The following is a 10,513-nucleotide window of genomic DNA, read 5'->3' as shown; positions in this document are numbered from 1 at the left end:
GTTGAGTGGCTAGGGCTGGGTGCTAGTTGGAGTGGATGATCTTGGAGGTCTCTTCCAACCTGGTTGATTCTATGATTCTATGGTTGGATAACCATGGTGGTGATAGGTTCAAGGTTGGACTCTGATCATGGAAGGATTTTCCAACCTGAACAATTCTGTGATAACCTCTCTGCTTTGAAAGACCAACTCAGTTCCTGGCAGGCTGAAGGGAGCATTGGCTGCATCATTTCCCCTTTCTCTGCAGTTACTCAGATGCCTTTCTCAGGGATAATTTCTGTTGAGTGCTTCAGATTTTTATACCCTACCACATGCTGTCCTAGAATTCCCATTCTTAGGAGAGCCTGGACTAAGTTATGAACACCCACCTGAGCTGTATGGCTGCCAACATGGCTTCATTTGCACAGAGAGCTTTGAATTCTGGGAATGAGATTTTGGGACATTTAACAGAAATCACCTTTACAGCCCCATGCAGGTCAATAAAGTGGATACCAACATCTGCCTGTCTCCAATAGCTCCTGCAGCAAATGGCATCGAGGAGACAGGAATTGCACTTGGCAGCTCTGATTTAATGTGTCCCTTCTACTTCTCCTTTGCTTTTATTTCCTTCTGTATCTGCCTCTTTATGGTCTCAGCCTAAACATCTCTAGTGTCTTGGGAGGAAATGGACACTGAATGGCAGCCATTAGCTCAGCTTCTTAATGAGGTGGTGACAGTGAAAGATGTTAAATGGGATGGCTGCTTTTGCTGGGAGATCTCTGCTTCCTCACTGTCTGCTCAGAACCCCACAGGATGATTTCTGTAGCTCCTTACCCTTCAAACCCAGTGATGTGGTCTCCTGAGAAGAGCATGGTGCTGTCTGGTGATGTAGAGAGGCACCAGGAATATGTTGCAACAGGTTGGAAGGGACCCTTAAAGTTCATCTTGTCCAATGTCCCTGAATTGAGCAGGGACACCTCCAACTAGATCAGGATATAGATATTTCCCATGGGCATTAATTCTGGACTCTTTCAGGTGGCCTACATTAGGCACTTCTCAGGAGGACAGCATGAGGAAGAAGGTGTGCTGATTTGGCCTTCCCCATGGTGGTCCTGAGGCTTTGAGCAGCCTGGTCTAGTGGAAGGTGTCCCTGACCATGATAGGGGGCTGGAACTAGATAATCTTTAAGGTCTCTTCCAACCAAACCATTCTGTGATGCGAAGGATCTTGGATCCAAAATGGGGTTTGCATTTGTAAAGGCCTACAGAGGTGCAATAACTGGTGGGCTGTTTCATAGTGAGATGGTTGAGATGCCTCCTGCAATGCTTCATGAAGCAGAAGAGTTTCTGCTGTGTACTCTCTGGGGCAAAGGGAGAGACTGAGACTGGCTCTTGAAGCGTGGGTGACTCAGCTGGTGGGAAATCAGGATCTTGAGCCAAAAAAAACATGTCATAAATGTAGGAGTGAGTTGGTCTGTGGGCAGAGAAGGCTCCAGGGAGATCTTACAGAGGCTTTCTGGTACTTAAAATGGGAGCTACAGGAAAGATGAGGAGGGTCTAGTTATCAGGAGTGTAGGGATAGGATGAGCAGTGACAGCTTCAGACTGCATCACAGAATTTTAGAGGCTGGAAGGAACCTCCAGAGATCAAGTCCAACTCCTCTGCTAAGGCAGGGTCTCCTAGGGTAGTTTGCACAGGAATGCATCCAGGCAGGTTTTGAAAGTCTCCAGAGAAGACTCCACAACCTCTCTGTGCAGCCTGTTCCAGTGCTATGTCACTCTTACTGTAAAGAAGTTTCTCCTCATGTTGAGGTGAGACCTTCTGTGTTCCAGTTTGTATCCATTGCTCCTTGTCTTATTGCTGCTGATCAGCAAAAAGAGATTAGCCCCATCCACTTGACACCCACCCCTCAGGTATTTGTATACATTAATCAGATCCTCTTCTCAGCATTCTCTTCTCCAGACTGAACAGCCCCAGGTCTCTTAGTCTCTCTCCATAGGGGAGATGCTCAAGTCCCCCAGTCATCCTTGTGGCTCTCCACTGGACTCTTTCCAGCGGGTCCCTGTCTCTCTTGGACTGGGGAGCCCAAAACTTGACACAGTATTGCAGGTGTGGTCTCACCAGGGCTGAGAAGAGTGGGAGAAGAACCACCCTGAACCTGCTGGACACTTTCTTCCTGGTCCATCTCAGAATACCATTGGCTCTCTTGGCCACCAGGACACATTGCTGGCCCATACACAACTTGCTGTCCACCAGGACTCCAAGGTCTTTCTCCATGGAGCTGCTTTCCAGCAGGGCAGCCCCCAGCCTGTACTAGTACCTGTTGTTATTCCTCTCCAGATGGAGGACCTGCACTTGTCCTTATTGAAGGACAAGTCTGCCCGGGGAGGTGGTGGAGTCGCCATCCCTGGGGCACTTCAAGGCAAGGTTGGACGTGGCACTTGGTGCCATGGTCTAGCCTTGAGCTCTGTGGTAAAGGGTTGGACTTGATGATCTGTGAGGTCTCTTCCAACCCTGATGATACTGATACTGAATGTTATAGGATTTCCCTTCACCTAGCTCTCCAGCCTGTCCAGAAAGAGGAGAGGTGAGATATTAAGAGATCCTTCACTATGAAGGTGGTGAGACGCTGGAGCAAGTTGTGCAGGAAGGTCATAGATATCCCTTCCCTGGAGGTGTTCAAGGGCAGGCTGGATGGGGCTGGATTAGGTGACCTGGTCTAATGGGAGGTGCCCCTGCCCATGGCAGGAGATGGAACTGGGTGATCTTTAAGATCCCTTACAACCCAAACCAGTTTGTGATTCTATGAATCAAAACATGGACCTATGGTGCAGGACTATCCTGACCCCTGGGTTGTGGAGTCCTGTGCTTGCTTGGAAGGGACCTTAAAGACCACCTAGTTCCAACCTGCCTGCCATGGGCAGGCCTGGCACCAGCTGTAGTTCAGAGACATGGACTATTTAGAAGCAGTTGTTTCCCCTTTGACTTATTAAATCACAAGATGTGGGGATGTCAAAGGTGCTATCTCTGGATATAATCCTCACAGAATTGTAGGGCTTGGAGGTGAACTCTGAAGATTATCAAGTCCAAGCCCCCCACCAGAGCAGGACCACCTAGAGAAGGTCACACAGGAATGCACCCAGGCGGGTATTGGAAGTCTCCAGCAGAGGAGACTCCACAACCCCTCTGGGTAGCCTCTTTCAGTGCTCTGCCATTCCCAAAACAAAGAAGTTCCTGCCCACCTTTAGATGAAACTTTTATTTTCAAGTTTATGCTCATTACCTCTTCTCCTATTATTGGAGACTACTGAGAAGAGTCTGGCCCCATTTTGGTTGGACTCTGATCTTAAAGGTCTTTTCCAACCAAAACAATTCTATGATTCTTTCTCTTTTTGGGGCACTTTTTGAAGCTCTAAACTTGAATTATTGTCTTTGAAAGAGATGACATAGCTCAAGAGTTAAAGATCAGCATGTGTGAAAATACTCTCAGGATGGGAAGATAATGACCCTATTTATGATGTTTTTTCCCCCAAATGAGGGCAGTCATGGTGCACTGCAGCAAAGCTAGGAGCAGATAGATCTGGTCATAACAAAAACCACGCGTGAAGGGTTGAGTGAGCCCACAGGCAAAACCTTCTGGCTACGCTAGAAGTTTTCAGCTCATCGATGCAATCCTGGTTAGACCACAGCGAAGCACTGTGGTGACCTTCAAGGTTGATCTCCCCCTGCCAACTAGGGATTTCTGAGTGATGGCCGTGTTGCCTGCTTGCTGCTGGAGTATTTTTGGCTTTGGGTTTTGTCTCAATCACAGAAAGGTCAATAAACTGCTCATTTATTGCCAGAGCCAACGCTTCACTGACCTGACAAATCTTGCCTCTCTCAGGGCTGCAGCCTAATAGGACTTCATCATCTGCTGTGATATCTCAGGTGTTCTTGCAGATCTGGATTTGTAGCTCTATGAGTAAACCTGATACAAGTTAAGAACCTTTAAGGGCGGTTTAACCTTTTTCCCCTGTAATTTCCACTGAGAGGTTTTTGGAGCTCCAGTGGCTGTCCTGTTTCAGTCAAACCCTGTAACTTTCAGACATCAGTTGAGCTGATTCACAACCATTCCTTCAAAAATGAGTCTCTTGTTTAGGATTTGCTCAAATGACAACCATCACAGAATCATTTGGGTTGGAAGAGACAGTTAAGATCGTTGCTGAGCATTGATCAGATCCTCGCTCAGGCTGCTCTTCTCCAGGCTAAACAGCCCCAGGTCTCTCAGCCTTTCCTCATCAGGCAGATGTTCCAGTCCTTTCATCATACTGGTAGCCTCCATCAGACACTCTCCTGCATATCCCTATCCCTCTTGAAGTGGGGAGCCCAGAGCTGGAATCAGTGTTCCAGCTGTGACCTCGCCAAGACAGAATAAACTGAGGTGTTTCAATATTTTTGGGCAGCTCAGACTGAAGATGAAAATCATAAACCACAGAACTGTTGGGGCTGGAATAGAACTTTGAGATCATCAAGGCTAACCCCTCATCTAGAGCTGCAAAGAGCTGTTTGTTTTTGGAATCAAAATAAGGCAATGACCCTGGAGCTTCCTGGAGAAGAGCAGCTGAGAAGGAGCTCTTCTCAATGTTCAGCAAGAGCAAAGTTGAGGGCAAGAGGATGTGGCCAGACTCTTGTCAGTGGTGCCTGGTGACAGGACAAGGGGCAACAGGCACAAACTGGAACACTAAAGGTTGTGTCTGATGAAGAAGAGAAACTTGTTTGCTGTGGAGGTGCTTGAGCCCTGAAGCAGGCTGCCCAAAGAGCTTGTGGGGTCTCCTTCTCTAGAGAGATTCCAAACCCAGCTGCCCATTGTGATCCTGGCAATCATGGACTTGGTGGTTTGCATTCTATGGATGGGTTTGTGCACAACAGAAGAAAAATGGGAGATGAGCAGTCAGGCAGAAATAGTCTAAAGCTCCAAACTTCCTGAGGAGGAGTATCCAATATTGGCACTGGTACAAGGAAACAATCTAAGTCCATTTTAAACTGTTCTTGTAATCCTGCTGAATTTCTGTGTACTCCTAACCATCATCTGAGTTTAAGGGTAGCTTCCTAGACCTGAATGATGTCAGACATTTCCTGCCATGAGAAAATTCCTTCAGTTCCATGAAGAAAGCATCAAATAAAGGAGAGAAAATAGTATTTTTTTTCCACCTTCTTTCCAAGAATTTCAGTGACTCATCTTGGTGACAGATGTGTTGGTAGTTGTGCTGATACAGGCAGGAAGGAAGAGAGGTTTTTAGAGCTGGCAGGGATTTTTGAGAATTAAGCTTGTTTGGGTTTTGCATTAGTAAGGAAAGTAAATAGGGATTACTGCAGAAGTTAATGACTTCTGCATAGCAGGTGTCTCCAAAGGAGCACAGTTGGGTTCCCTAATGCAATACTCTATGAATCAAGGAACTGATAAGAGGGAGGAAAAAATGGAATCATAGAATTGTTTGAGTTGGAAATGATCTCTGAGATCACTGAGATTAACCTTCAGCCTGCCACCACTGCTATTAAACCCTGTCCACAGGTTTCTTGAACGTCTCCAGGGAGGGTGCCTCCACCACCTCTCTGCACCTCCCTGAGCAGCCTTTTCCAATGCCTGACCACTTTGCAGGAAATAAATTGCTCCTGATGGCCAACCTAAACCTGCTCTGGCACAATTTCAGGCCATAAAATGGCCCAAGATGTTTATGCCAACTGACTTTTTCAAGACAACCTAAAAATCCTCCTGCTTTGTCAGGGTGGTGGGGACTGTCTCCAGGGATGTACATTTTGAGAGGAAAGCAGTTAATTTTCCATATTTTAATTCCTGAAATGGATTTTCAGTACAGCCTATGCTGCTGCAATACAGGATGTGAGGCAGCAATCTGCCCTTGTGGCCAAAAAAATGAATGCTTTCCTAGGATGCATGAAGAAGAGTGTGGTCAGCAGGTCAAAGGAGATGCTCCTCCCCCTCATCCCTGCACTGGTAAGGCCACATCTGGAGTCTTGGGTCTGGTTCTGAACTCCTCAGTTCAAGAGAGACAGGAAACTACTGGAGGGAGTCTAGTGGAGCCTAGAAAGATGCTGAGGGACCTCTAACACTGAAGAGGAAAGACTGAGAGCCCTGGGGCTGTTGAACCTGGAAAAGAGCAGCCTGAGAGGGGAGCTAAAGGACCTTCAGGGAGCAAGAGGATGGGGGCAGACTCTTGTCATTGGTGCCCAGTGACAGGACAAGTGGCAATAGGCACAACTGGAACACAGAAGGAGGAACTTTTGATGTGAGGGTGCTGGAGCCTTGCAGCAGACTACCCAGAGAGATTGTGGAATCTTCTCCTCTGGATATTGTGATGCTGGGCAAGCTGTTGTGGGTACTCTTGCTTTAGGAGGGTGTTTGGACTGGATGATCTCCAGAGGTCCCTTCCAACCCCACCATGCTGAGAGTGTGTCATTCTGTGTCTGTTTGCTCCAGGTGGCAGTCTATGATGGGCATGGACTTCCATGCCTTAGCTCAGCACCACAGCTCTTTGTTAGGATCCTGTTTTACATTCATCATATTCATTTTTAGTTGTCACCCCCTAACAAGACTCTAAATTATATGTGCAGCTAATAAAGGTGAAGGTCACCAGCATACTCTGCCTGATAGTGGGAGGTGAGTCCTCATGTCTCATCTCCTGGATGTGTGACCTCTCTATATAATCTCCATCTGTACCAGAAGCACATCCAGGAGGTGCAGTGCTGAGGAGGGTTCGTGCTGATATGAACTGGAACTGGCTGCTGTGGAATACTAAACTCAGATGAATGATTCTGAAGGTCAGAGCAGGCAGGAAGGTGTTAGTAGCAGATGAGGTGAAGACAACAACACTGAAATCTCACAGATTTGGGTCAAGATTGGTATTAATTAATCATTGCCTGCTAACGTGCTGGAGCTCTGTGCTGCTGAGTGCTCTCCTTAAAGGCTGTGAGGAGTTGCTGAGCTCTGGAGTTGTCTTTTACTTAGTATTTGGTAAAAGCATTGAGACCATCACTGCAGAGATCAGCTAGAGAGCAGCTTTGTGAGGAGATTTAAACTAGGTATTAGGAAGAAGCTCTTTGCAGTGAGGGTGGTAAAAACACCCAGAGAGGGTGCCCAGAGAGGTTGCAGATGCTCCCTCCCTGAAGATGCTCAAAGCTATGTTAGATGTGGCCTTAAGTGACCTGTTCTAGTGGGAGGTGTCCCTGGCTACGACAGGGAGCTGGAACTAGATGATCTTTGAGATCCCTTCCAACCTAAATCGTTCTATGGTGTGGTGGCAGTGACTGTGGCTGGGCACTGTCATGCTTTCAGCTGCATTTTGGTGTTCACCTTCAGCTCTTGCTGCAGCCCTAAGGAGACAAAATGACCAAACACCAAGGAGCCCAGGGTGTATCTAAAATGGGGGTCCTTTGGGGTGCACAGGTAACACTGACTTATCTCACCAGATGGAGGCCTTGAACAGCCCAGTCTAGTGGGAGGTGTCCCTGACCATGGGCTTCAATGTCTCTTCCAACCCAAACTGTTCTGTGATCCCGTGTTTTATCTAAGCTGCCGAAACCTGATTGTGTGCAGGAGATCTGAACCCACAACCCCTTTTGTGCACAGACAAAGACAAGAAAATGAGCCAGCATGTGACTAGGTAGCCAAGAAGGATACCAGCATCCTGGCTTGGATCAGTGATAGTATGGCCAGCAGGACCAGGGCAAGGATTGTCCCTCTGTCCTGGGCACTGGTGAGGCTGCCCAGGGCTTTGAGTCCTGGGGTTCAGATTTGGGCCCTTTGCTCCAAGAAGGACATTGAGGCAATGGAGCAGGTCTAGAGAGGGGGGGCAACAAAGCTGGTGAAGGGTCTGGTGCACAGGTCTGGTGAGGAGCAGCTGAGGGAACTGGAGTTGTTCAGGCTGGGGAAAAAAAGGCTGAGGGGAGACCTTCTGATTCTCTACAGCTCCCTGAAAGGAGGTTGGAGCCAAGTGAGGGTTGGTCTGTTCTCCCAAGGAACAAGTGATAGGCCAAGAAGAAATGGCCTCAAGTTGCCCCAGAGGAGATTTAGGTTGGACATGAGGAACAACTTTTTCCCCAGAAAGGTTAAGTCCTGTCCCAGGCTGCCCAGAGCAGTGGTGGAGTTCCCATCTCTGGAGGGGTTTCAGAGTTGTGGAGATATGGTGCTGAGGGCCATGTTTTGGTGGTGACCTGGCAGTGATGGGTTAATGATCAGACTCCATGATCAAAAAGGTCTCTTCTAACTGAAATGGCTGCATGATCCCAAGAAATGTGAGAGATTGCTGCAAACATGCAGCAAGTTAGTTCCAGGAGAGATGCTGGACTCCATCTCTGAGCAGGGGCCCCTCAATTCAAGAGAGATGTTGAGGTGCAGGAACGTGTCCATAGAAGGGCAATGAAGCTGGTGAAAGGCCTATGAGGAGAGGCTGAGGGAGCTGGGGGTATTTAGCCTGGAGAAGAGGAAGCTCAGGGCAAATCTCATTGCTGTCTACAACTACCTGAGGGGAGGTTGTAGCCAGGTGGGAGTTGGTCTCTTCTGCCAGGCAAGCAGCAACAGAACAAGGGGACGCAGTCTCAAGTTGTGCTGGGGGAAGTCTAAGCTGGATGTTAGGAGGAAGCTGTTGGCAGAGAGAGTGATTGGCACTGGAATGGGCTGCCCAGGGAGGTGGTGGAGTCACCGTCCCTGGAGGTGTTGAAGCAAAGCCTGGCTGAGGCACTTAGTGCCATGGTCTGGTTGCCTGGCTAGGGCTGGGTGCTAGGTTGGACTGGATGATCTTGGAGGTCTCTTCCAGCCTGGTTGATTCTGTGATTCTATGTCTTCACTGATAAAACCACTGGTTGAGTATACAGGGAAGAGGGGGACCTAGTAGTGGCCTTCCTCCACAGAAGTTTGGGCTGATTTTGTCGTGTTTCTGTTTTCTAAACATTATGAAATCCACATCCCGTAACATCACCGCACACTTTGGGATGCCATTTCCCTTCTTCTCAGTAACAACCTGAGGAGAACCTGACTCTGGACCTTTGGTGGCTGCCATTAAACTCCTGAATGGGGGAAAACATTTTCTATGGTTTGAAAAAGTAATAGGAATTCAGTGTTTGCCTTTGGAAGGAGGTGCCTGGCAGCAAGAGCAATTTCCTTGCTCCACCACACAGGCTGCTGCTGCCTGAGAATTTGCCCTTTTCAAAACCCATTTAAATCTCCTATTTTTCAAGGTTTATCTAAAGTACCAATTCTCACCTTGCTCCAGCCAGCCCAGATGTCTGGGACTTGTGTGAACGGCTACTTTTACAGCTGGTTTTATTATAGTTACATTGTGTGCTTTGTCTTGGCACAATCCAGCTGTGCAAGTCCTTAAATGACACACAAAGTTAGAGAGAAGAATGTCCAAGAGCTGATTGATCTCTTATAGCCCTTTAAAAGTAGGGAATGGGGTGGAAGATAGGTAAACTGGCTCAGGAAATGGTAGGATTTAGAGATGTGTTTTGTTGAATGTAAATAACTTACCCAAGAAGGCAGCTGATGTTGGTTGAGAGACCTCAGGATGTGTAGCCTAGAGAAGAGCAGCCCAAGAGGGGATGTGATCGATGCTCTGCAAGAGCTAAAGGATCTGCAAGGGCCAAGAGAGATGGGGGCAGACTCTTGTCCTATCATTGGTGACCACTGACAAGGAGTAATGGGCACAAAGTGGAACCCAGAAGGTTCCACCTAAACAGGAGGAGAAACTTGTTTGGCGTGAGGGTGCTGGAGCCCTGGATCAGGCTGCCCAGAGGGGTTGTGGAGTCTCCTTCTCTGGAGAGATTCCAAACCTGCCTAGGTGTTGTGATCCTGTGCAACTTGCTGTGGGTGCCCTTGAGTTAGCAGGGGGTTTGGACCGAACAGAATCACATAATTATTTGGGTTGGAAGAGTCCCCTAAGCTCATTAAGCCACTACCACTGTGGCCATTAAACCCTTTTCCCCATGTCCACATGTTTCTGAAAAGTCTCCAGGTCCAATGACTCCACCACCTCCCTGGGCAGCCTGCTCCAATGCCTGGCTGTTCTTGCAGGAAAGACATTTTTCCTGCTGTCCAACCTAAACCTCCCCTGGCACTATTTTAGGCTGTTTCCTCTCATTCTCTCACCAGATAGTAGGGAGAAGAAACCAACCTCCACCTCACTGCAACTTTCAGGCTTATTTTCTCTGAAAGCCTACCAAGCTGGGATTCTGTGGTTTTGCAGAGCCTAGAGAATTATTAGCATGAAAAACAAAGGATCATCATGTAACAAATGGAGCTAATTTTACAAGGTGGGATCAGGACCCAGTTGCCTCTCAGCATTCAGATTCCTCCCACCACTGACAGATGTGCAGGGTAGGAACAGAAGTTGGTGTGGTGCCAGAGGACTTTTAGGGCTGGTAGAGGCCACAAACAGATGTTTGAGACTGAAGTTCTCTTTTCTGCATAGAGAAAAAGGATGGTACCTGCAGTCTGGGGTGTCTTCAGAGGGAGATATTGAGATCTGTAAGGTTAGCCCAGCTTGT

This window comes from Pogoniulus pusillus, chromosome 6, assembly GCF_015220805.1.
Source record: "Pogoniulus pusillus isolate bPogPus1 chromosome 6, bPogPus1.pri, whole genome shotgun sequence".
Taxonomy (NCBI): Eukaryota; Metazoa; Chordata; class Aves; order Piciformes; family Lybiidae; genus Pogoniulus; species Pogoniulus pusillus.
The sequence above is the reverse complement of the archived record's forward strand: the minus strand, read 5'-3'. Positions refer to the sequence as shown.